This window comes from Clarias gariepinus, chromosome 11, assembly GCF_024256425.1.
Source record: "Clarias gariepinus isolate MV-2021 ecotype Netherlands chromosome 11, CGAR_prim_01v2, whole genome shotgun sequence".
NCBI lineage: Eukaryota > Metazoa > Chordata > Actinopteri > Siluriformes > Clariidae > Clarias > Clarias gariepinus.
This window is the reverse complement of record NC_071110.1, coordinates 5,384,066-5,409,425: the sequence shown is the minus strand read 5'-3', so window position 1 is coordinate 5,409,425 and position 25,360 is coordinate 5,384,066. Positions and strand designations below refer to the sequence as shown.

The 25,360-nt window shown below is 36.5% G+C and overlaps 1 long non-coding RNA gene across 1 annotated transcript in view; it reads right to left on the bottom strand.

Moving 5' to 3' along the window:
- Positions 1-12,556: 12,556 nt before the first annotated feature.
- Positions 12,557-25,360, bottom strand: part of LOC128532911 (uncharacterized) — a 71,532-nt gene continuing 58,728 nt past the window's right edge. Inside the window, exon 3 of the long non-coding RNA XR_008361327.1 lies at positions 12,557-13,981. This is a non-coding gene — a long non-coding RNA (uncharacterized LOC128532911). The remainder of the gene's footprint in view (positions 13,982-25,360) is intronic.

The window sequence follows — 25,360 nt, the reverse complement described above, 5'->3', positions numbered from 1 at the left end:
TTAACTAAATATGTAAATGTCTGAGTAAGACCCATCCACAACAGTATATAATAACAGTATATAATAAATATAATATAATAAACTCAGTTCTTTAGTTTTTTCGCAGGGGCATCAGGTGTGTACTGTACATTTTTAAAACAACTTTGTCTGTTTGTACATCACTAGCATCTGCTGGTCGATGCACATTTCTAGCTTTTTTCACATTTATCCTCTCTTGTGTGTTACCACACAGATAAGTAGCCTAGAAATTAGCAAAATCTTTCAAACCTTTTAAAAATAGAAAGCGACTTCTTGTACTTACTGAACGTTCTGCTGAGAACAACAGTAGCACTGAGTCTGGACTTTAAATGTATGTGGTAGGGTTATCAGGGTTTTATTGCGGTGTTGTATCTTTGAAAAAGAAACCTAATCAGTCTCTCTTGCTCTTGCTCGCTCACTTACTTGCTGAGTAATCATATTGCTCCTAAACATTAAAGTTATGTAATAAAGGCGATACTTGTGTGCATCATGAAATATAAATCTGACAGCACCTGTGGGTTTTAAACCAGGATTACCTACTGTCCTTTTAATGCAATTTAATGCAAAATAATCTGCTTATTAGCCATCAGGTTATTGATCAGTTTATTATTGGTGTTGCTGCTCCAACAGGAAACTCGTAGGGTGGCTCAAAAGTCTGGCTCTACAGGCTTAAAATTTTTTTTAAATATAAAATACAGCAAATGCTCAAACTAATTTCCTCTGACTTCACAAATTTTATGTATAAGCTGAAAACAAAAGTATTGGACTGTTTTTTAATAAATTACTGATTTCAGATGTTTTTTGTGAGTTTTGTTACTGTAGTTCAAACTAAATTTGTTGTTAGGTTTGAAGCCATCTTGGGTCTGAAATAAAAGTAACATATACAATTTCACATAAAGAAAAATGGCTGTGACATGCATATAAACTGTATTTATCAAGTGCACCATGTCTGGTTGATTCTACAAAAATCCAGATTAATGACTTTAGCAAAACATCACAATGTAAACTTCTTTCTTTTTTTAAAATAAGCAAATAGATTCCATTCTTGTTGTATGATGTCATTGAACACATAAAATGTTTAAATATGAAAATGAAACCTATTACTTAAGCATATCCTGTATATTCATATATTGAGTCAATATTTAAACATTCTGTCAATGACAACATTTAAAACTATTTGCCGTCAAAATAGTAAATGGAGAAGGGCACTGGTGGCTCAGTGGTAGGTGTTTCGCCTGCCATGTGAAAGGTTCGGGTTCTATTCCCAGCCAGTGCCCAAACCCCTCAGCTACTGGACGCAGTGCCGGTCCCAAGCCCAGATAAATGGGAGGGTAATCCGGTGTAAAACCTGTGCCAAGTTGTTTTGCGAACTGGATATTCTGAAACAGAAGCAGCCGAAAGACCAACAACAATAGTGAATAGAGAAGGAGCTGGTAGTAGAGAAGATTCCTTTAAGTAAACATTAACTACTTTAAGTAAAGTTAACAGTTGAGGGAGTGTTTAGGTCGGACTTGCTAGTTGCAACTTTGCCTCAAATGTAGCATTAGTGCTGGTGGAACCACTTTGCCATTAAAAGACACATAACTAGTTAAGTGGTGTTAACTTTTGTCCACCTAAACTCACATTCCTAAAATATACAGGATATTAGAGATAAAAAAAAGTTGTTAAGAGATTATATGTAAACAAACCATATAATGAAAGCCAAGGAGTTATCAAAAACATGCATTATTTAAAAAATGGAATAAATAAGCCATAACTAATTTGCCTAGAGAGGGGCCAATCAACAAAATCAGTGACCGGGGTAATAAGGGGATTAGTCAGAGAATTAGAGGCCAAGAGTAACTCTCAGCATGGCGCTACCACCATCGTGCTTCACAGTGGGGATTGTTTCCTCAGGCTGATAAGTGCTGTTTGGTTTTTGCCAAAGGTAGTGCTTTAAGACAAAACTAAAACATTTCATTTTGGTCTGATTTATCTATGATGTAACATTACAAAATATGGATGTGTTTTTCTAATACAAACATAATACTTTTAATTGTGTTGGTTGTACTAATCAACTACAAATCCACCTGTGGTTAGGGTTAGAGTTCTTAGTCAAAAGGAATAAAATTCACAAATGCATTTTATTATATCTTTTAATTAACAGGTTAATCCATTATAATTCATCGCCTTTCTATTTAAAGGCAAATAAAAAAGACCGGAAAATGTTATTAACCCTAGGGAATGGTCACACGGTTGTGAACTGACTGCATCCTAAGCCTCAAGCTTCATTATTTACTTGGTTTTCCATCGGTGGGTGGAAATGTGACCCCATTTTGACCTGCAAAAAGTTCAAACGCAAAACAAACACATCTAAAATACTCAGCTGCAAGACACACTAATACATTAATTCATGAAGAAAAAAAAAACATTATACAGTACATACGGTAATAAACCCCAAATTTAGTGGCAATTCATTTGAACAAGGATACGTTCAATTCCCTTCAGGTGAATGATGGCATAAAACACATTTACAGTACAGAATACTTCAAGCACAGAACAGTGATGAACCTCCCAACACAGTAAAACATTTAACCGCTACAAACGTTTTAAAGAATCCTGTACATCCGTGAATGATGAACCCAGTCAAGGTGGCTCGGAGCACACGGCAGACCTTTCTGTGAACATTCAGCGAGTGGGAAGCTTTATCCTTGAAAATCATCACCAACATGCAGAAGAGACGCATCTGTCTGTAGGAATTGTACACACAATCATTTACCTACAGTACAACACTTGCATATTACAGAAACTGCTTGGAGTTATGGTCACATCGCCCATACAGTCCTGACCTCGCCACCACCAATGGTTCGGACCATTAAAGGATCTCCTGGGAGGCCAGTGTTTCAGACATGGAGCAACCAAACTGAAGTTTGCAAATCCAGGCTACAAAACTCTCCATCCTAATGAATCATCTATGGCAATAAATCCAAGTAAATACCATTCATTATCACATTACATTGGTATCCGGTGGAATATATGTGAACAATTAGTTCTTGAAGTTAATGTGTTGGAAGCAGGACAAAAAATGTGGCCAAAATGTGATGGATTGACAACTGGGACAGAGCGCTGTTTTAGTGGCACAACTGAAACTACACAATATCAGGCAGGTGGTTTTAATATTATGGCTGATTGGGGTTATATTTACATTTATTAAACACCCAGTACATCTAAGACACACAACTCAGACACCACAGCAAAATTACCATCCAAATATACAAATGTTACACCTAATATCCAAATATTACACCTAGTATCCAAATATTATATCGAGTATTCAAATATTACACTTAGTATGCAAATATTATACCTAATATACAAATTTTATACCTTAAGCAGAAAAGGTGAGATGGTTTAATTTTCATTATAGTGTATTTAAAAATAACAAATAGATACAGATACAATTGTGATAGTGTAATGAAAACAGAAAAAAATGAATTTATAATAATGATAATAATAATAATAATATGCAAGTATCTAGTGCATGGAATAAATACTGTTTAATGAAAAGTGTATTGCTCTATTGTGCCCTCTAGTGGAATGCCCTGCTTTTTTCTTCTTCCAAATTATTCAGTTTAACAAAAGTTATATGGATTTTAATCTTAAAGACAATTTTTTATTTCCATTGCTGGTGGTGGTTGTGGTGTGTGCATCATGTCGTGAGATAACCTGGCATCCCATCAAGGGTGTATTCCCACCCATGGATTTAAAATTTAACACGGTATTTCATTAGATCAGTTTTTATTAGACCAACAATAAAGCATCAAGAAAGTATCCAGTCCTAAGTACTACTTTAGTATAATCCTTAGGGATTAGGTAGTAAAAAATCTATTTCATGTGGATATAAGAGTTAATAAAATCTTACATTTTAATTTGCTTCACAATATAAAATAAAAAGAAGTCGGTTATAGAAACTAAATTTCCCAGACTGTCAGTTTTCTTAATAACTCCAGAACATTAAGCCGTATTATTAGCAAGCTGGTTACCAAGCATGCTCGCATCTTTATTGCAAAGAGGGTTAAAGTTACTGATTATCCATAACATTATGAACACCTGCCTAATATTGAGTGGGTCCCCCTTCTACAACCGAAACATTAACCTTTCCTTCAATTGGATCTACGCTAATACAGTACTTCACTCGGATCGGACTACAGGGTCAGTCTTTACTCCCCATGTGCATCAGTGAGCCCTGGCCACCAGTGACTCTGTCACCAGTTTACCGGTTTTCCTTCTTTGGATTACTTTTTGGTTTGTTCTGACAACTGCAGATGAGAAACATCCAACAAGAGCTGCAGTTTTGGAATTGCTCTGATCCAGGCGTCTAGACATCACAATTTTGCACTTGTCACAGTAGCAACTTTTTTAATATCTTGTTATAATAGCCTCTGGAAGTGGGTGGGATATATTAGGCAGCAAGTGAACACTTTGTCCCAGAAGTTGATGTGTTGTAAGCAGAGAAAATGGGCGACCATAAGGATTTGATTAACTTTGATAAGGGCCAAACTGTTATGCCTAGATGACTGGATCAGCGAAACTGTGCTGCTCTTCAGTGTTCTTGCAAGGTCTTATAGAGTCCAGACCTTTATGGGTCAGAGCTGTTTTAGAGGCAAAACTGGAACTACACAATAACAGGCTGGTGGTTTTAATATTATGGCTGATTGGGGTTATATTTACATGTATTGAACACCCAGTACATCTAAGACACACAACTCAGACAACAAAGCAAAATTACCATCCTAATATACAAATGTTACACCTTATATACAAATATTACACCTTATATACGAACATTACACCTTATATACAAATATTACACCTCATGTCCAGATATTATACCTAATATCCAAATATTACACCTTAAGCAGACAAGGTGAGCTGGTTTATAATTTCCTTTACAGTATCGTTAAAGATAGCAGATAGATACAGAGTGGAACAATTATGATAGTGTAATAAATATATACAGAGAAAAATGTATTTTCATAATAATAATTCAAACTCCAAGGCTGTCACTCTTGTGGGATGTTTCTGATCTACAGTAGTCAGGATGTACTAAAAGTATTTGAAGGAAGGAAAACATATCATACAGGACGTACCAAAAATGGTTCGAGGAAGAAAAACCGGTGAACTGGTGGCAGGGTCATGGGTGGCCAAGGCTTACTGGTGCGCATGGGGAATTAAGGCTGACCCATGTAGTTTGATCTGATCGAAATGCTAGCGTAGATCCAGTTGAAGAAAAGGTTAATTCCAGTAGTACTGTTGATTCTAGTGGAAAAATGTCACAACGTTACTGTTTTGGTGCTAAAAGAGGGGACCTACTTAATATTAGGAAGGTGGTCATAATGTAATGGCTGATTGGTGTGTCTCACAGTGTCAATACGAGACATCTACAGGCACACAAGCTAGCACTTAAAGCATTAGCTAACTAGCATGCTAATACAGCTAACATATACAGTAGTTATTTCTCTAGTTTCTTTCTCAAAGTACAAAAAAAATAATTTAAGGAAGCTTATTTTCATTTTTCTAGTATTTATTATGAGAAATACAGTTAGTGTGGTCATTTTCGGTTTGTCTTTTCTAATTTTTATGTCCTAAATTTATTATTATTTTTTTCAATGCAACAGTTTGCTTTGGTTTCTTTGGCTCCCCCTCGTGGTTGAAGTTTACAGGATTCTTCACAAAGATCATCATCTTGAGATCATCTCATTTCATCATCTATAGCACCTTCTCCTGTGTACAGGGTCACGGAGAGCCTGAAGCCTATCCCAGGAGATTTAGTGCATGAGGCGGGGTACACCCTGGACAGAGTGCCAATCCATCACAGGGCACACACACTGAAACACAACAGGCAATATGGCAATATGAATTAGCCTGTCTTTGGACCTTGGGAGGAAACTGGAATAACCGGAGGAAACCCACCAAGCACGGGGAGAAACATGCAAACTCCATGCACACAGAGATAGGAATCGAACCTCTCTTAAGTTTATTACTTGTGTAATTATATCAGGTGCTTTCATGTTATTTATTCATTCATTAATGTTCAATACCACTTTAATATGTACAGGGTGTCAATCCATCACAGGGTACACACCCACACACACTCATTCACACACATCAGGCAATTTGGGACTGCCAGTTAGCCTAATGTCCATGTCTCAGTTTTACTCAAAACAGTTATATTTCCATACGCATGATGGACTCTCAATGGAAAAATTATTGGTTCAGAAAAAAAAGATGTGTGAGTGTGTATTTCGCATGTTCTGTTAGTGGTGTCATATTACTCAGGAGATGAGACAGGAGACCAGGTATGGTCTTCATGGTAAGAAAAAATATGCCATGTCATATGCACAGGACTTTAAATGCCTGATGGAAAGTGGTGGTGATGGCGCCATCTGTTGAGTACCTAAAATAATACACAAACCGCAGGGGGTCCAGTGAGTAGATCCAGTGGTGTTGATATGCCTTATGACAAGCCTCCTTAAACACTTTATGATAGCACTGTATGAGACACTGGAGACAAAGTACTGGATTTAAGTGTGAGAACATCAGTTTACTGGTCTGTACATCCTATGAGCATTCTACTAGAAATATTATCTCCTCCAGGAGCCTTCAGTGGGTCGACTCCTTGGGTCCTGCCAAACCTTTACCGGATTTGAGACACCACCCTCCATGGGATTTGTGCCGTCTCACCACTGTGCCAGCAATTAAACGGACCAGCATGTGGCAGAGAAGAGATGAGGATCTGAGGATAATCAGACGTCCCTCTGTACTAGCATCCTGAACTGTACTAGCATCCTGAACTTGTATACCCTCACCATGGGGGTATACATGCCTAATTTGCCCTAATACAGGACCTCGCTGGATGGGTGTGGTGACCATTTCCTTCCTATGATGTGATGCTCTCTTTAAAGGGCTTCTTTCCACTATTCCATATTGCTAAACTTAGGAGCATCTTATCTGTATCTGATGCAGAAAAGCTAGTTCATGCATTCATGACCTCCATACTGGACTATTGTAATGCATTACTAGGTGGTTGTTCTGCATCCTCAATAAACAAGCTTCAGTTTGTACAAAATGCAGGGTTCTCACTAGATCCAGAAAATATGATCATATAACCCCAATAATATCATCCCTGCACTGGCTACCTGTTCAGTTTAGAATTAATTACAAAATAGTATTACTTACATACAAGGCTTTAAATGGTTTAGCTCCCACATACCTAACCAGTCTTCTGATACGCTACAATCCAATTTAAGATCACAAAACTCTGGACTTCTGGTAATTCCCAGAATTTTAAAATCTACAAAAGGGGGTAGGGCTTTTTCATATTTAGCTCCAAAGCTTTGGAATAGTCTTTCAGACAGTGTTCGGGGCTCAGACACAGTTTCCCAGTTTAAAGGAAACTCAAGAGGCATCTCTCGTCCCATAACCTCATACTCCAGTACACCTATCCTGAATGACAACTACGCCTCTAATTCTCTCTATTTGTTCTGTACTTTTCTACTCATCCCGAGGCATCTGGAGATTGTACCAGCTTCAGTAGACAAAGGTCAACCCTGTAAGGATCCTAAGGCATCCAGAGAAGGACCATCTCCAGCTGGATTCTGCTTCATGATGGTTGAAGCTACACATCCTGCTTATGTGCTCCCAGTGATTCAGACCCCATCTGCCCATTATTCATTGTTAATGGTTAACTGCTCATTATTATCCAGACTCATTTTTCTCACACATACACAATTTATTATTATTATTATTATTATTATTATTATTATTATTTTCTTCAAAATAAAATAGAAAAAAATAATTTCTTTCATTTTTGTGAAGCTGCTTTGAGACAATGACCATTGTTAAAAGCGCTATATAAATAAAATTGAATTGAATTGACAAGAGACGAAGAGAACAAGGAAGTTAACTTTTATGCTATGTCTATTATTTTTGATATTTCGATAAGAGTGACACTCTTGCATGCCCTCTAACTTTATCACCTATAGGATTAGACTGGTGCAAGCTACACTATGAGCTCACAGACATTTTGAAGGAGATGGACAGCACCAATTATTTCACATCTAAACAGCCACGTACTTCCATGCTCATGTACAATAGGCTTCCCAAGCGAGGAGTGTTCTTGATGAAAATGAACCAGACTTTGAGGTTCTCGGAAAAAAAAAATCTCCAATGTGCGCTGTGAATCCGTTTTGTCAAAGTCAATCTGACTGAAATGTTGCCATTACATCACTGCAAAGCTCAATGCCAAGCCAGACACCATACAGTAGGTCTGCTTCTTGTCCTTGGGATCTAGGAAAATTAGACTCGTACTGCATCTGCATGAAGCAAGGCTAGTTCGAGTCAAAGCTGTGTATATTGGAAACCAGCTTACTGTACTTACTGGTTTACCATGAACAGTACACAGAATGATCATCTTGTGGGGATACAGAGAATTCAGTAGGAGACTCTGAAGGAGTGTAAACAAAAATCACTGTAGTGGCACAAAGTCACAGACCGCAGACGGTGGGAGATGCAGCGCTGACAGAAGACATGTCCAGAAATCGGCTGAAAGTTAAGTGCCCTGCTGTGGAACAGAACATAATTACTGTAGCACTAACCACTACACAGACGCAGTAGTTTCAAGGTGTACTGTACAAGAGATCCGACATCCACTGTAAGTGAGAAGAGAAAAAAAGTACTGAACAACAAACAACATCAGAAGCATCTTACCTCTTTTCTAATTAGAGCAACTTTTGCATCTCATTTGAAAACGAAGGAGGAAGAATGGAGAGGCACACACTGCAAGATGCTTGAAATCCAGTGTAAAGTTCCCACACTCTGTGTTGATCTGGGGAGGCATGTCATCTGCTGGTGCTGGCACTTCATGCTTCCTTCCGCAGACGAACTTTATGGGGATGCTGACTTCATACTTGTACTTTTCAGAGGTCCAATATGTTCTATGTACAATCCTAGTTTTATTGATCGCCTGTAATAGTCTGAGATTGTATACACTCACCTAAAGGATTATTAGGAACACAAAATTGGACAGTTGAAGACTGGAAAAATGTTGCCTGGTCTGATGAGTCTCGATTTCTGTTGAGACATTCAAATGATAGCGTCAGAATTTGGCGTAAACAGAATGAGAACATGGATCCATCATGCCTTGTTACCACTGTGCAGGCTGGTGGTGGTGGTGTAATGGTGTGGGGGATGTTTTCTTGGCACACTTTAGGCCCCTTAGTGCCAATTGGGCATCATTTAAATGCCACGGGCTACCTGAGCCACGGGCAATGACCACCATGTACCCATCCTCTGATGGCTACTTCCAGCAGGATAATGCACCATGTCACAAAGCTTGAATCATTTCAAATTGGTTTCTTGAACATGACAATGAGTTCACTGTACTAAAATGGCCCCCACAGTCACCAGATCTCAACCCAATAGAGCATCTTTGGGATGTGGTGGAACGGGAGCTCCATGCCCTGGATGTGCATCCCACAAATCTCCATCAACTGCAAGATGCTATCCTATCAATATGGGCCAACATTTCTAAAGAATGCTTTCAGCACCTTGTTGAATCAATGCCACGTAGAATTAAGACAGTTCTGAGGGCGAAAGGGGGTCAAACACCGTATTAGTATGGTGTTCCTAATAATCCTTTAGGTGAGTGTATATATATATATATATAGAGGAAACAACTAAGCTAATTAACTAACAAATTCTGGCACCTGGAGTACAAATACTTGATACTTGATACTTGACACACAAAAAAAGCTAATGCTGGGAACTTATGTTCGGCTTTGAAATAATAATAATAAAAAAAATAATAAAAGAACCTACTGTACCTTACGCTATTATGTTAGTACAAGTGCGAGGTAACTAAGTAAATTTATTTAGTACTGTGCTTAAGTACATATTTATACAGTATGTACTTTACTTGCTATATTAGAGGATACTTTTTACTTTTACTTCACTCAAAAATACTGACAATATCTGTACTTTTACTTTAAATTTCTGCATGATGTTACCTAACCACAGCCGGATGAAACAAGAATTTTGCCACCTGCTGACTATTATACATAATTAATTAATTATGCTTTTTTCGCGGTGCACGTTTCCCAAACCAGGAACGATTGTGTTTTCACCGATCAGAATGAATCAGACTTTGGTGTCAAGTGTTCTCAGAAATGATCCTGACTGTGTATCCAGACTGTAGTCATTCCAGAGAACACTTAGAGAGCCGAACGGCTGTGTTCTGTGTGGACGGTACTAGGGGGTAGTATCGCGGATCTGCCCAATACAAGCTTAGGGTAAGCAGTAAGGAGGGGTGCTGGTTGCAGGACTATTTGTCCTTACTGAGATTCTTCACTGTATTGCAAGATAACTAAAACTCAAAAACTCCAAATCACTTAGAAATAAATTTCCTTTTCATTGTATCAAAGAAACATCAAACATAAACTGTTCATTGTTTTCTTTTCAACACAACTTTTCTTTTCTTGTTTACTTTTTTTCTATACCGGAGCAATTTAGACTCACTCTCAAAACCTGTGTTGAACTGATATCCACATGCAGTCTGAGGCAAATGGAAGGCTTATGGTATATAGCGATGCAACCATGCGTCTTGCATTTTGCCTGATTGCCTCTACAGCGGCGTTGCTTAGCAACCGGAGTTGTACTAGCCCACAAATCTGCCTGCCCAGATATACATGGAGTTACACCCTGATCCTTAAAAATTCTAGAAGAGACAGATCTGTGTGTGTAAACTGTACACACAATAGTTCATCTACACCACTTGCATGTTACAGGAACACAGCTGGGAGTTATTGCCAGATCTCCGGTACAGTCCTGACCAAGCCATTTCTACATGTTTGGGCCATTAATGGGGTTCCTGGGGGACCAGTGTTCCAAATGTGAAGCAGGCAGTCTGATCATGGATACGGCATACTGAGAAAACTGTATACAGTATGAAGAAAATTGTAGAAATTACATTATTGCGTAATATGTAGAAAATGCCTACATTAGTACAAATAGGGACAAATAACTCTTCCTGTGCAAAACACCAAAAATAACCTGATTTGATGATTTGAAATGATGAAATTTAAGTGAAAAGATTTTAAAGATATGAGTCTGTATACGGCTTATCATATACGGTGACATCAAGGAATATGTGTGAGCTCTTCCCCTGTATATGAAACCCACAAACACAAAGAATATATCTGACATACACTTCAAAGCCAATGTGACTCCTGAGTCTCCTCTCTCAAACAAAAAACAAAGCTCTATCAGATATTTCTTTTATATCAGAGGAATTGTACTTAATAGAGCTTTGTTTCTTGGATTGTTTGAGACAGGAGAGGAGATTTACCGTTGTGGAATGTCAAGTTCAACAATTGAGTGCAGGATGGCAGTTTTTTCCAAAGGGATCCCAAAAGCATTTTTTTTGTGTGTCGCCTATACAAACCCCATTAAAGTCTAAAGTCTAAATCATGAGAATACAGGATGTAACCAATCATGTGTTGTAGTTTTGCTTTCCTGACTGATGAATGACTCACACGTCTCACCGCACCACATTCCCTCCGATCCTCCAACACTGATCGGCTGGTCCCACCATCTCTCAGGGATTGAGGAACACATGCATCTAGACTCTTTTCTGTTCTGGCACCTAAATGGTGAAATAAACTTGATGTTTATACAGCCGAGTCTTTGGCAATCTTTAAACGACGGCCTAAGATGTACAGTATTTTTTCCTTTAATGCTTGGACTGAAAAAATTCCCAATTGTTTTTAGCGGATGGTACTTAGTTGGTAACCCAGTAACCAGCCTAAGGATCTATCCAATGATGAAAACTACAATATACTTTTGTAAGTCTCTCTGGATAATAGTGTCTGCTAAATGCCTAAATGTTAATGTGTACTTTTGACACTTTAGTAAGATCCTGGTATCACTTCAGTGTAAATTAAGGTCGATAAGGAAAAGTAAGTGCATAGAAGTACTGTATAGTGTACCATCTTTTGCTTCATTAGTATCACATTGGGTCCAGTTCCACAGCCAGTATTACAATGATCACAAGACGTAGCGTTATAAACATGTTTGTGAGAAAGAGGAGAAGCACCAGTGTGATCTTCTTATATACAGTAGGATATATCAGTGGAAGTTCGCTGCTCAGGTTTTATTCTCTTGACAAATTTATTTAATGGGTTAAAGTTATCTTTTTGTGTAGCTAATATGTTTAATAGTCTCTATGAATCTCAATCCAAGTGTTTTCCCCGACTTTTCTGAGTCAGTTTCTAAAACGATTAAAAGCATAATGTGCAAAATAAAGTATTGTGGTTTAATACTTCATTATAGATTTATCATATATTTGTTTGACACCATTCATTTGTTTAACATACTGTACAGAAAAAAACTGAATTTGAAGCGTCCACATATTTGTCACTTCTACAGCTTTGTAGAAGATAATGTAATTACCATTTAAACAATGTATTGCATTTAAATAAAATATCTCCACATAATTTGGGAAACACAATTTAAAATTTATATTTATAAAAAAAAAAAAACTCATGTTAAAGCTGTGTGCTTAACGAAACAATTTATTTGGCTTTGATAGTAAATGTCACTGTGTCCTAAAATGAGGTCATCTGAGTGTTCGAGGACTTTTACCCACTAGGTGGCGCTGGAACATTTCTGTCTCTGGTTAAGGACAACTACAGAACCAGGCTAGAAAATCTCTACAAGAGTCAGTGTGTGTTTAATAAATGGGCATTGGTGTACATCTGATATGCTTGTGTGTTATTTCCATCTCTGTGTGTATCAGTTTCCCTGTGTGTGTGTTCAATCATCTCCACGCTGTGTGTTTATATCTCAGTAATAAGAGCATTAGAGGCAGTGATGGGTTAACACTGAGAGGACACAAGAAAACAAACCAACAAACACAACACACAATGTGCATCCTGAGAGAACATCTGGACAGGGGGAATGTTCAGCTGAGATTATTTACATCTTTAATATCTCTCTTATAAATAAAAAACACGTAATGAAGTCTATCTATAATAGTTCAATTTGTATGTCTATATATAATGTCTATATATTTATCGTTTTTTTTTTATTTTTTATTTCTTTCATCTTTGTGAAGCTGCTTTGAGACAATGACCATTGTTAAAAGCGCTATATAAATAAAATTGAATTGAATTGAATCGTTATCTGTCTGTCTGTCTGTTTATCTGTCTGTCTGTCTCTATCTATCTATCTATCTATCTATCTATCTATCTATCTATCTATCTATCTATCTATCTATCTATCTATCTCCGTTTGTTAATCTATCTATTTGAACGGTAAATCCGTATATCTGTTACTCTGTGTCGGCCGAATATCAGCTGTTTAAATACTGTATGTGCCGCATCTCTAATATCTTTTGCAGATTTCTATTTATGGGTGAAAAAGGTAAAACCAGGTTAAATATAACTGTTATTTCACATCCTGGTTTAATTTCTCCATATTTTTAGTAAATATCAGAAAGGCATGAAATATCAAGAATAATTGGTACAATGCGAAGTAAGCTGTATGCTTTACTATAACGACCTTACAGATGAGTACAGAACACAAACTGGGAGATGTAATGACTATTAAGGGTAAATAAACATAATGCCCTGTCCTGTCTACAGTATAAGAAAACATGTTGCTCGTTTAAAAGTCATAAGGTAGCTGTTAACCTTGTGGATCAAATTATTGAGTGGACAGGAGCCAGAAAATAAGTCGAAACAGTCCAGAAATATCTTCATTTTGTAATCAGGCTAAGCCGAAGAGAAGTCAGTGGAAAGCTTTGCTCAGTTGGTCCTCTCGTGCCGAGAAGCTCATTTCCTCTGGAGCGTGTTTGGAGAGGAAACCTGGATCTGGGCCATACAATCCGCTCCAAACAATATAGCTGGAGCCTATGTACTGTAGGAGACTGAAGGGAGAATAAAAAAACAAAACAAAAAAAAAACAAGCTGTTAAAATGTGTTAAAACATGCTGCACTTGTATAGAAAGTAGTGTGAAGTAATAATAATAATAATAGTAATAATAATAATAATAATAATAATAATAATAATAAACAACCTTTAATGTTGGGTATATTAGAAACCAAATTCATTGCAGTATTTACACATTTACTATTAGGTTTCACTGTTCGCTTTATTATCATCAGAAAGAAAAATGATCAGACCACGAGTTATTAAAAAGTTTAAAAGTTTGCTGTTCCTGTCTCTGAGCCTGTATAAATACACTCTGTGGCTAGTGTGTCCAAATCTTCTGTGATTTTCACACACATCAGTGTCTAAAGTTTTCAAAGAATAGTCTATTAAACCAGAAACATCCAGTGGTTGTTGTTAACAAGGGACGGTCAGAGGAGAATGCGCAGAAAGGTTTGAACAACAAGGATGGTTCAGTAACTCAAACACTCTGAGCACCTCTGAGAGGAACACACCTTGGGGAACCAGTTGCTGCCAGGTTCTGAGATCGTCGGTTCAAGCTATCACTGGATAACTGTGTTATGTTTTTTTTTTTTTTTATCACGAAATTGCCTTAAAGATGGATAAAAAAAAGAAAATCTGCCTGTCCATCCATCTGTGTCACTGGAGTCCCCCAGGGTTGTGTTCTGAGCCCCCTGCTATACTCTTTGTACACGTATGACTGTGTGGCCACTACCAGCTTCACCACCATCATTAAGTTTGCTGATGACACCGTCGTGGTGGGCCTGATCTCTGACAACAACGCGTCGGCCTACCTGAAGGAGATTGGGAATCTGGAGAACTGGTGCCAGAGGAACAACCTCCTTCTAAACATTAGTAAGACAAAGGAGTTGACAGTGGACTTACATTTAGACATTTGGCAGACGCTCCTATCCAGAGCGACTTACATTTTTATCTCATTACACATCTGAGCAGTTAAGGGTTAAGGGCCTTGCTCAAGGGCCCAACAGTGGCAACTTGGTGGTTGTGGGGTTTGAACCTGGGATCTTCCACCAGACCCCCTCATCAATGAGAGTCCAGTGGAGAGAGTGGACAGCTTTCGATAACTCGGTGTTCTTATCACGCAGGACCTGTCATGGTCCTGTCACATCAACATCGTGGTGAAAAAGACCCAGCAGCGTCTCTACCACCTCAGACGCTTGAGAGATTTTAAACTGCCCTCCAAGGTGTTCAGGAACTTTTACTCCTGCACCATAGAAAGCATCCTGATGGGAAACATCTCAACTTGGTTTGGAAACAGCACCATGCAGGACAGCTTTACAGAGGGTGGTGCGATCAGCCGAGCGCATCATCCGCACCGAGCTCCCTGACCTGCACTCGATCTACAGCAGGTGGTGCTGGACCAAGGCCAGGAAGATTGTGAAGGACCTCAGCCACCCCAGCAATGGACTGTTCTCTCTGTTGAGGTCAGGAAAGCGATTTCGCTCCCTGAAGACCAACACAGAGAGACTGAGGAGGAGCTTTTTCCCGCATGCAATACGGTCTCTTAATCAGTACACCACACAGTACTGATCCATTTTGCACATCCACACACATGGTTTTTGCACTCACTGTAGACATTCTGGACATTCACTCACACTGCACAACTACACATTCGTGGACATTAGTTAAATTACCCAATTACCCTATCACAAGTCACTTTAAATATGTCACTTTCAAGCATATCTGCACACCTGGACGTTCTGTTTTCCGGATGCACAAGTCACTTTAAACACTTTAAATATGTGACATTTCCATTATATTTAATTTATATTCAACTTTATTCCCACACAAAAAGTCCATAAAGTCTATATCTCTGTATTGTACAGCTGTTTCTTATTTTCTATATTTTTTCATATATTTTTCTTATTTTCTATATTTTTTAATGTACAGTTATGGGTTTTTTTTTCTTTAATTTTATATTAAATTTAATTTTTTCTTAGTTAAATTATCCTTATTTTATATTCATAGTCTTTTATTTTAAGGTCACGGGCAGTTGTCTAAGCATTTCACTGCATATCGTACTGTGTATGACTGTATATGACTGTGTATGTGACAAATAAAATGTGAATTTGAATTTGAAACTATCCAGTTTGCATGCACATCTATTTTGCTTTTTAATAATTAATAATAATTGAATTTGCCTTGTTACATTAAAAACAAGGAGGCATGGTATAGAAGTTAGCACTATCGCCTTGCTCCTAGAGATTATGGGTTCAACTCCCACCTTGGGGTCTGTGTCCATGAAGTTTGCATGTTCTCCCCGTACTTGGTGGGTTTCCTCCGGGTGCTCTGTTTTTTTCCTAGAGTCCAAAGACATGCAGATTAGGCAAATAGATGTCCCCGAATTGCCCATAGTGTGTAAATGGGTGTGTGTGTGTGTGTGCCCTGCAATAATTGATGAGATGAAAAGGTAAACACACCCGGTTACCTTTTACAGTACCTACTCATCATTACTTTATGGTGGATAACTTAGACTTTCTAAAGGGACTCCTTACATGTGCACAAAATTTACTGTTTCATTATGTCCAGCTGACATGTCCTGGTATCAAAAGTAAAGTAATTATTCAGCTTGTACATTTTGTCTTCACATTGTCATGCCTGTTTTGACAATGCTAGCAGAGAGAGAGCCATTAGAATGCTTCATTTGGAGGTTCCAGGAAGACCTTAACCCTTTTGTCCATCTGACTATCATCTGTCTGTAAAAAAAAAGAAATGTTTTTTTTTTCTAAATGTCTATTTTAAATGTCTGTCTATCTGTATAATAGGTGGTTTTTCTGCCAGTCTTTCTGTATAAAAGTTAAATTAATCTGTCTATCTATTTGTCATTATTTTTCTGTCTCTATTTCTATTAACCTGCCTGTCTGTATGCCTGTATTTGTCTGTCTGTCTGTCTGTCTGTCTGTCTGTCTGTGTGTATTAAGATTATATCTGATGCGTGTCAAAGTTGAGGAAAAGAACAAAAAAAATTTCCACTTTTCATCCCAGAGACTTCAACATTTCATTCAAACTTATTAATAAACAGCAACTTTTTTTAATTTCTTTTGAGACTGAGGCATTAAGTTCTTGTTTTTGTAGTCTTTTTTTTTCAGCAAGAGGTACAAGTTAATTTATGGTACATGACAGCTTTATTGTTTGACTTGGAGACACATCTGTATCCGCATCACTTCATTACTATTCATTACTTCTAATGGTTGTTATGCATCTATGCTGTAATACTGACCTATGATTTATTGCTTATAATTCACCTCGTCAGTAATTATAGAGTAACTACAGCTTTATAGCTTTGGCTCTGAACTCCGGTGTGAAAGATTTAAACAAAAACAATGAGCGTGTGATTACCGGGTAGAATGTCAGCTTTAAATCGAGGGGGATTTCTATCGAGATTGTGTGAACCGTATTCGAAATCACGAGCGCGGCTAGGCTCAGTCGCTGTCTGGTTTCCGTGCTAGAGGTGTTTCTCTGCATCATTACTTTACACACAAATGAGAATCTCAAAGAAGGAGCGATTTTAGATATACAGTAGCCTCAAGGGTCGCTGTATGTTTTTATCCAAAGCAGTTTGCCATATTCAGAAAAGTTCTCACAAATCTCACAAATTCTCTCAATCAAGCTTCTTGTTTTTATTTTTTTAGTTATTAATAAGTAATACATTTAGTTAAATGCAACATCAATCATCTAAACAACATATGGCACACATAAGCTGTCACATCTCAATATTTACAAGTGATTTTTGTTTTTTATTCATTTATTTCTCTAAGATGTAGCTATAACATGTCTTCTTAACATAGAGTCATTATACTATATTGTCTTTTAAAGAACAAAAAAATAGGATGAATTGGCATTTGTTAAATATTTATTTGTTGTTTTTGGTGTACATGTGAACATCAGGTTTCTTTGAAGAAAATGTGAAAATGAAAAACGAAAAAAAGAAGTTTAAATACGTGCATATTTTTTTTTTAGTTCATTACCAAATTAATTAAATTAAGAGAAAATGTTGGAGAATCTCTAGATAAGCTTGAAGGAAAACAAAGGCTATAAATTATATTGAAAAAATTTATTCATTAGGAATTATACTGTATTTATTATGAATCTAAAACCCAGAAAACTAAATTTGGAAATCAAAACAATTCATTTGATTGATTAAAGATTAAAACAAACAAACTAATTAAAAATGCTTTAGATGGAATGTCATTGCAGCTGTTAGCATCCCAATCCTGTTTCCTCTTAACATACAGTCAATTGCAAAATTATTTGATCACTATCGACAAAAATAGTAAAATTGAATAATGATGTAAAATAATTAACCAATTAACACATGTAATAAAGTGTTTTAAGCTCTAACACATTGATTTTGAGAAATTATTTTAAAGTAGCCCTATAGAACTAGTGAACTATTTATTTTTATTAAAATCCTACTTTATAAAATTCATAAAGCTAGATCCTGTCATTCTAAATATTATGGAGTTTGTAGAAATAAGATGGGAAAGGGTGGCGGCTTGCTGGTGTGGTGGTTATCACTGTGATCCTGCACCTCCAGGGATGAGGGTTCGACTCTTGCCTTTGGTCTGTGTGAGTAGAGTTTGCATGTTTTTCCTGTGTTTGGTGGGTTTCTTCCCAGTACTATGGTTTCCTCCCACAATGTAGAGACTTGGAAGTTAAGCAATATAGGGAATGAGTAAAATAGAGACCGAGTAAGTTAAAAAGGAGAGATTTTTGAACTACTGAGCGAAATGCTTTCACCCCCCAAAATAGATAGAATATAAAATATATATTATATGTTTAAATATTTTATATTTGTGACTTAAGAAGACCTTTTTTGTCTTATTTTTGTATACAATATACTGGATATGATTTATTTGTGTAAAAGTTCTCCCATGAGTTTACTTCTATGTACTAAATAACACTTTTATGATAACAATTTTATACAGGGGTTTCAGGGATTTGAAATTCTATCCAACTTTTTTGCTGAAGAAAACACTTAAGCATATGTTAGTATTGGAAAATAATCAACCTCATGTTTGCAGCCATTCTGTAACTCTGCTTAACCACATCACTCACAGCGATAACTGTCCTATAACAGCACACTCCTAAAGTTTTATTGCTTAAATATTACACTTTTACATTATATTAATATATGAACTAAACATTGTAGATTCTATTATATTCCATTATTATATTAATTATAACATTATTATACAATATTACAAGTTTATTTATACTACAGTTCTGTTGAAATTAATCTTTCAACAGGAATATTTTTCGGCTGAAATTAAGCTTTCATAACTGACAAACTGCACACACAAATCGCTATGCTTTTGACTTTTTAGTTTTAACCTTTACATAAGGAATAAATCACTTAGGCTTAATCTTGAATTTGATTAATTAGAAAGTGTTGATTAATAAATTTGCTTTGAAAGCAGTTTCGACAGCTGCAAAACACAGATTTATATTTACTGTAGGCATTTTTTCATATTAAAGCAATAATAAAATATTAAGTTGAACTTTCACTTGAGTTTTGTGCAAAATCCAGAATTTTCAAAGGAAACAAACGTCTATAAACATTTTGAAATGATTTGGACTTGAATGATTTGTTGATTCGGAGGTATTCTGGCGCGGCTGCCTACACAAAGCTGTTCTAGGTCTTGCGTTATTCGGCGTGTGAATAGGACCGATGTTCGAGCCAGTCTGTTGTGGATTTCCTGCGGTGTTCTGCTCTTCATATATAGAACTCAGCTTACTTAAGTATGTAAATTTTCAGCATACATGGTCTTAAATGTGACCTTCTGAAGTTTGCGACTCTGCATCTTCTCTGTGATGGTCTGTTTGGCTTGTCATTTAGCCACTTTTCAGTGCCTGCTTTTTTTCAAGGCTTTTTTTATTCAAACACATACTGTACTTATTAGGGTCTCTCAAAGACCTCATGATTGCTCCAGCCCAGAACATTTTACCCTCCACCCATCACCCATCACCCATCTCCCCCACCTCATACCCTCCAGCTATCCTACTGCAGTGTCGACCAAACCGGCATTTGATTGAATCTGAGCACTTTAAATCCCTTTATACACTTTAGAAATGATTCTGTTGATGTGGTCTGCTGTCCAACCGTTCAGTAAAAATGACTGATCGGATATTTCTGACGCATCATATGTTTTTCAGATTTTTCCTACATATGTTTTAGATATTTTTGCACGATTAAGATCGTTAAGATTAAATTAAAGAAAATGGAAACAAATGTTCTACTGTGACAGGATAGGGACCTCAAGGGACATTTTAAAAACTGGTTGTTCATGTAACAACCTCGGCAGCAACCTCATTTCCCCTCTCGTCTGTTCCAACCACTCAGCATCAGCAGTATATAATCACCGGTCCTGATCATCTGTCATCATCTGCACCTCACACAATCCATCTCACTGGATTAACAAACAAAAAGAATTTATTCCTCTGAAACTACTCAGGTACAGGGACTGGACTAAAAATGAGGGACAAAAAGTTGCCAAAAATGAGAGCCAAAGAAAGTCATTCAGGAAGCCTGGAGAACTATTTCTCAAGACTACATAAAAATACAAGAAACTGGCTCTTTGGATGCAAAATATGAAGAAATGATGGTGGCAAGACATTTGCCCAGTACTTTATATATATATATATATATATATATATATATATATATATATATATATATATATATATATAATATATATTTTTGTGAAAATGTACAATTGAATTGAAGTATGGAATAAAACTCTTGTTGATGTATTGTAGGAAAATAATCAACAACATAAGGGAGTGATAAAGCAGAGTTACCTTTGCTACCACAATATTGATAAATTTTTCTATTTATAACATAGATCATATAAATATGAAATATCACAAAAATCTATTTATTTTCTGTTTAGATTTACATTTAATGGTGTGGAACGACATAACTTGATCGAGTAAAGGTTCTTCTGTGTTTATGTTCCACAAATCTTAGAAATCTCAATGTCAAAAATCAAAGTCAAATTTAAATTTTATATTTTTTTAAAGCACATTTAACACAATACAGTTGACCAAACAAAGCTTTACAATCCTAAAATAGCTGCAGTCATGAAAACAGACTGTAAAAGCAGGCAGTGATGATAAAATAAAATAAAAGAACATCCAAATAAAACAATAAACAACAAAAATAGTCCTAACAAACAACAGTATAATATAGATCAGTTTTCCTATTAGAGCATTTTATCATAAATAAATAAATAAATAAATAAATAAACCTAAAGAACCCAGCAACAACAAGGACAGTTAAAAGAATATAATTACCAATAATTCGGCATTTAACTCCAAATATAACTCATTAAAAAAGTTCTTTGAGGGGTTCTTAAAATGTTATTACAGGTTCATTAAATTGGCTTGAGATTTATTTTCTCTAATAACTCTAAAAGAGTTTCCTTTAAGCTAATAGCAGATAAACAAGTCTTCTAAATATGCATCAATTTTTGCATTGCACATTCGTTTGCTCCTTACGTATTAAACGCTGCTATTTTTATGAGGTGCAGAGGGAGAATATCTGGCTTTGTGTGCTGAGTATTGGGCTGGCAGTAACAGGTAGAACGTCAGCAGGTTTTGATGACAGGAAGCAGTAGAGTGTTTACAACTCGCCAATCAAAGTGCTCTTTATGGAGCAGCCCTGGTGCCTGGCGTTGTAGCTCCAGCAGGTCACTTAAGTTCAGGAATAAACCTGTTTATGCCTTTAGAGAATTTAGCACTTGCTTAATGGATGTTTGTTAGTAACTTCTTGTAACCTGTGCATTAACGCTGGCCTGGATGTGCTGTTAGGATTACAGTTTTTCCATTTCTGTGTGGTTGGCACAATTACAGAATTTACATGATATCCTCAAAGCGATTTGTGAGAGGTTGTTATGAATAACAATAGTAAATATTTAACAATGCTTTCATGTTAGATTTAAAACATATAAACACAGTCCCTTTTAATTGTATTTATAGTTGCATTAAATAAGCTCCTAATGAATTATTATTATAGGACCCTCAAATATGTCTAAAAACAGTCTCATTGTTTATATATAATGTTCATATAATTAAATATAATTTATTGCCATTTAACAAATCAGTGTTAAATATATAAATAATCGAAATAATCGATTCATGAGAGAGAACAGGAGTAGAAACATCACCTATGCTGAATTTAAGTAAATTTCGACCTCTAACCAGAAACTCCATGTCCGAGTTCAACAAGTGACTCAAATCAATATGGCGGCTCAGTTTCCTCAGCAGAGTTATGCTCTATATACTGTAGTGTTTGCTTTAGATCGATCAACATAAAGAGATAAAATCTCAAAAGCTGTTTTGAGGATGTAAATATGCATCAGGTGGCACAGTTAACTGGCTAACAAAAGACAACCTTGTAGGCGTCCAAGTTGTTTTCTTACTTTATAGCTTGCATGTCCAGAGGCCGAAAAAATTACATAAGTCTTACCTCCAACTTCCCACTCCTGAAGTAGGAGGAAACCAGACTACCTGGAGGAAACCCACCAAGCACAGGGAGAACATGCAAAATCCATGGGCACAGACCTGAAATGGGATTTAAACCCAGGGACTGATCATTTTGATTCATACACATTTTTCACATTTCATACAAATTCCCATAGTTTTCATTTAATTGTGTAAAGATGCTTTGCGACAATGACAATTGTTAGAAGCGCTATACAAATAAAATAGAATTGAAATGAATTAAATTATTATTATAATTATTATTATTATTATTATTATTATTATTATTAATAATAATAATAATAATAATAATAATAATAATAATAATAAATCAATTTGACAAATTAAGCCACAAACATTTCTCTTATTAATAATAATAATAATAATAATAATAATAATAATAATAATAATAATAAGAGAAAATGTTTGTGGCTTGGTTTGTCAAATGTAAACCATCACTTTTAACCCTGTTTGTGATCTCTAGCTTAATTGCTAAGCATTAGGAGTCTCTTTAACATTCTCATACAATATGACTGAAAATAATAATCCGGGAAATATGGTCAATATAGCCGCTGAGACTTTACCAGAAGAACTGATCTAGTGTTGTTGTTGTTGTTGTTGTTGTTGTTGTTGTCATGATGAATACAGTAAACTGATAAAACTTAAAATGCAAATAATGTCGGGAAAGGTGCATTATCCCATTATTGCAATTCTCTTGTGTATATGAAAGAGGAAAAGTGAGTTCTACTGTAGGTCCTGCAGGTTTTCTGAGTATCACATAAAAGTGTCTTTATCTGGTTTGATGTGATGATTTATATAGTTTTGTTGTCAGTATTTTAAAACAGTGTGAGTTTTTTTTTTCTATTTCTAATTTTATATTTTCATGACTGACTAATAATGCACACAAATTGTTATGTTTTTGATTTTCTTGCTTTACATAAGAAATAAATCACTGTTTTAAATGAAAGTAATAAAAATATAAGACGGTGTTTTATTCCTCTTATGTAACAGCGGTTTGTCATTGTTAAGGTTCTGTGCTGCATAGAAATAAATATTGACGTTCAGAAAAGTTAAAGGTACAGCTTATTTCAGACTGTTTACACAGTACTGACACTGGAGACTCCATAACTAATACAAATCCATACAGATCCCTGTGAATGAGCTGTTACCAACAACATTAAGGTCAGATAAAGAAGCTGGAATGATTCTAAGAGTAACTATTGTACTGTATGTTGAAATATAACGTACACAGCATCGTAAAAATTTTAAAGAATGCAGAGGGAACAGGATCAAAATGGAAAAATGTGCGTTTATCAGATTCATACTATTTCCTAGCCACGTCTCCGTCAGGTTATCAATGCGTCTATCATGTTTTTGTTAATTTCCGCACATGATCGCGCGCTCCCCAGGTCCAACAAGTGTTCGAATGGAGTAATTACCATGTCTAATCAGATCGCACCAATTACTGTACTTAGTACGTTGTCACTGATGAAGGTGTGAGGAATTGGATCCAGTATTTATACTAAATTCTATGAATGTAACAAAGACGAGCTGATAACATTCTGCATGCGCACCATATAACGTTGTTAGCACTAGAAGAACATAATATGAACTTAATGTGGTCTTCAACAACATGGCATGGACCTCCCTTGGCCTAAGCAGAAGCATGAAGAGGTCATTGTGAGAACTCTATTAATGGAGCAACAACGCAGAACACCATCTACTGTAATACTATTCACCTTTTTCATTTAGGTTCTTCCTGTGTCTTTCTTAGTATTTTTTAAGGATGCTAAAAAAAACGGCAGCTCCATGTTAAGGGAGACAATACCACATCCTTACTGCGTCCTTACTGCGTCCTTACAGGTTCTTACTCCGACCACCCATTTCTTGGCGGACCTAAGAGTCACATGGCTCGGTGTAACGGTGGTTTAATGTACAGTGTGGCGTTAAATTATATCATACTTCAGTGAACGTCAAATTGTTTCATTTTGACAATGTAACTAAAGCATTACAGGTTTTCTTTCCCCCTTTTCTCCCCCCCGGTCTCGATGACACCTTGCAGCGCTGCTGTTTATAAGACAAGCTCTCGGTGGAATGTGTAACCAGACAAGGGGCTGGAAAAGGGAGAGATCCCAGGCATCCCTCCAGCATGTACCTCATGCACTCTTTTCAACACCGCATTAGAGCTAATATTTTGCTAACGCTGATTGTATATCGCGTCGTGCCCATTTGGCTTGAGGACCGTTTTACAGTCTTGAGGTTATTGAGCTTGGGTGAACGAGCGGAAAATAACGAGAGCAATATTGTTGCTCAGAAAAAGACAAGAGTGAAGATAAACTGTAGGTTTGGATCAGCCATGCATGAACATGGGATATGGAGTGTTACAGAACACAATGAGCCATTTACGCAACAGATTCGAAAGATAAATGGTGCGTCTCGAGTCGCGAGCGTGTGCTGACTCGGGCACCTCAAGGCAACGGATGTCCTACTAGGAATCCGCTATCGTCTTGGACGTTTGTACCTGACAAATCCGACAGATGCTATTAGCGATGATTGATAGCGTAGGAAGAAAGATGGAGATGTTAAAAACAAGACGAGACAAGGAAGAACGCGGGTAATTAGATAACAGCAAGGCTGTGACCCCGGATTTGCATTTTAAAACCTGGCTTATTCTGTATCATATTATTATTATTATTATTATTATTATTTGAAGGACATAATGAGTTAAATAAATGGTCTGAGATGCATTCCAGCAAATCCTTATAGTATGTGCTTAGTATGTGTGTTTGTGTGTGTGTGTGTGTGAGTGTGTGAAGACCATTGGTGTTGTCTCTAGGTATGTATAAGGCTT